Source organism: Arachis hypogaea, chromosome 18, assembly GCF_003086295.3.
Source record: "Arachis hypogaea cultivar Tifrunner chromosome 18, arahy.Tifrunner.gnm2.J5K5, whole genome shotgun sequence".
Classification (NCBI taxonomy): Eukaryota; Viridiplantae; Streptophyta; class Magnoliopsida; order Fabales; family Fabaceae; genus Arachis; species Arachis hypogaea.
In genome coordinates this window covers 77293114-77296236 of record NC_092053.1, presented here as the reverse complement: position 1 = coordinate 77296236, position 3123 = coordinate 77293114, and the positions used below count along the sequence as shown (strand labels likewise).

Below are 3123 nucleotides of genomic sequence, written 5' to 3'. Positions count from 1 at the left end.
TCATTCAACTTTCTCACTAACGTTGGCCAAGTCATAAGAAGCCACGTTAACTCCCACATTAACCTAGTTAACGTGGAAGCTAACGTGAAGAAACTAGGTGGTCGACAATGTTAGTGATACCAAACATTGTCACTAACATTGGGATGAACACACACTATCCCCAAGAAGCCACGTTAACTCCCACATTAACCTAGTTAACGTGGAAGTTAACGTGAAGAAGAAAGGTTGTCGACAACGTTAGTGACACCAAACATTGTCACTAACGTTGGAAGGAGCCAACACAAGCCACAATGAGCCATGTTAACTCCCACGTTAACTTAGTTAACGTGGAAGTTAACGTGAGGAGAAGGATGATGAGCCAACGTTAGTGACATTCAACATTGTCACTAACGTTGGAGATGGCTAGAATGGCCACGTTAGAAGCCACGTTAACCTAGTTAACGTGGACTCTAACGTGAGAATTAGGAGCACATTAGAACGTTAGTGACAATGGTAAGTGTCACTAATGTTCTCGAAGGTTGGCAAGCCTACATTAAAAAAGAGCCACGTTAACTAAGTTAACGTGGACTCTAACGTAGGGAAGGGGGAGAATCCTCAACGTTATTGGGAAAGTTGAGTCCCAATAATGTGTGCGAAGGACATAGTGGAAACGTTAGTGGCAACGTTTGTGCCACTAACGTTGAAGTTAACGTGGCTCTTAACTTTGGTGAGGAACGTTAGTGAAAAAGTTGAATGTCACTAACGTTCTCGAACCCATATTTTCACTGAACGTTAACACCACTAACGTCCTGAGCTAAAGTCTCTGCCCACTTCACACTTTCTCTCTGCAGGTAAAGCCAAGCCCAATGAAGAAGATAACTGCTTCAAACTCAAGATCCAAAGGCCCAGACCCAAGACTTGAAGAACCAACAAGAAGAGTAGAAGATTAGTATATATATGAGTAGCTTTAAATTATTTTGGGAGTTGGAAATTATAGGGAGCCTCTTGGCATAGCACTACTCTCTGTATTTTACTTTCTCTGCACTTCTAGTTTCATCATGTATTCTCCATCTTTGTTTTCATTTTCCAGAGCTATGAACAACTAAACCTCTTTCATTGGGTTAGGGAGCTCTGTTGTAATTTGATGGATCAATACTAGTTTTCATTATTCTTCTTCTATCTTTTCTCTTGATTTTACTTGAAAGCTTTCAATCTTCATCCAATTGGGTTGTTATCTTGGAAAAGAAGCTATTCAAACTTGGATCTCTTCTGAACCTTGAAAGAGGAATGAAGAGATCAAGCTAGAAATGCTTTCTCATGCTGGACCAAATTGGGTATGGATGGATATGTGACTATAATCCTCTCAACACTTGATTTGGGAAATGCATGTGGTATAATCAGTGACCATACTTCATCTCTTCTCATGAGCAATTGACTAAGGAATTAGCTATTGATCAAGATTTGAGAGATTGAATTACAAGAAATTGTAATTCGATCACTTAAGATTGCCAAGGAGATCAATGAGTGCATTGATTGAGGAAGAGATGAAAATGAAATTGATCCGGAGAATGCAACATCTCCTGAGCCCAATGAACTCCCCATTTCTGATCTTACCCATTCTCTTTAATTTCTGTCATTTACTTTCATGAGCAATTCCCCCATTCCCATTTACAATTCTGCAATTTACTTTCAGTAATTTACTTTCAGTTCTTTTATTTCTAGCATTTACTTTTCTGTTATTTACTTTTCCGCCATTTAATTTTCTGCAATTCTCAACTCAAATTCTGGACTCGCTCAACTAGAACATTCCTCTAATTAAAGTTGCTTGATCAATTAATCCCTGTGGGATTCGCCCTCACTCTATTGTGAGTTTTTACTTGACGACAAATTCGGTACACTTGACGAAGGGAAATTTGTTGCGAGACAAGTTATCCGTGCATCAAGTTTATGGCGCCATTGCCGGGGATTGATTGTGCATCAACAATGATTAGATTGGAGGATAACTAGATTGAGCATTTTTTTTGTTTGATTTAATTTTCTGTTTGAGTCATTTACTTTCTGTTTGAGTTAATTTCTTCCCTTCCCCCTACTTTTTCTTTGTTATTTACCATTCATCTCACTAACTCACTAACTGTTTGATATATTGCATCACTCACACTAACAGTAATTCTGACAGATATACTTTCTGCACCTATTCTATTTGCTTGTACTTGTTGGTTGTATGACAGGGAGAAGAAGCGGGGCTTCAACTTCCTTTGATTCTGAACCTGAGAGAACCTTCCTTAGACTAAGGAGGGAGGCAACAGAAAAACGTGTAGTTGGTGCTGAAGAAGAGGAGGAACACTTTGAGGAATGCTTTGAACCAAACATGGAAGAAAACATGGAAAACCATCGTGAAGAAGAAGCTCACAACCATGGCGGAAGAGGACGAGCAAATCATGCTGGGGAGGATAGAAGAGTTTTAGGCTCTTACATCAATCCAAACCCAGGAAACTGTGGAAGTAGCATTCAAAAGCCAACCATCCATGCCAACAATTTTGAACTAAAACCACAGCTTATCACCCTTGTTCAGAACAACTGTTCGTTCGGAGGAAGTGTCCAAGAAGACCCCAATCAGCATCTAACCACCTTCCTGAGAATATGTGACACAGTGAAGTCTAATGGTGTTCATCCTGACGCCTATAGACTGCTCTTGTTTCCATTCTCACTCAAGGATAAGGCAGCCAAGTGGCTGGAGTCTTTCCCAAAGGAGAGCTTGACAACTTGGGAAGATGTGGTGAACAAATTCTTAGCAAGATTTTACCCACCTCAACGAATCAATAGGCTGAGAGCTGAGGTCCAAACTTTCAGGCAACAAGATGGTGAGACTCTGTATGAAGCATGGGAGAGGTTTAAAGACCTAACGAGGAGGTGCCCACCAGATATGTTCAATGAATGGGTGCAGCTGCACATTTTCTATGAAGGGATCTCTTATGAATCAAAGAAGGCCGTAGACCATTCATCCGGAGGATCTTTGAACAAGAAGAAGACCATTGAGGAGGCCATAGATGTCATTGAAACTGTAGCAGAGAATGACTACTTCTATGCCTCCGAAAGAGGGAACACAATAGGAGTAATGGAGCTAAACAATGTAGATGCTCTGCT

The 3123-nt window shown here is 40.4% G+C and overlaps 1 non-coding gene across 1 annotated transcript; it reads right to left on the bottom strand.

Annotated features, from left to right (window-relative positions):
* Nucleotides 1–2800: 2800 nt before the first annotated feature.
* On the bottom strand, nt 2801–2907 carry LOC112773779 (small nucleolar RNA R71). The gene has a single exon (XR_003188309.1). It is a non-coding gene; the product is annotated as a small nucleolar RNA R71 (small nucleolar RNA).
* Nucleotides 2908–3123: the final 216 nt, after the last annotated feature.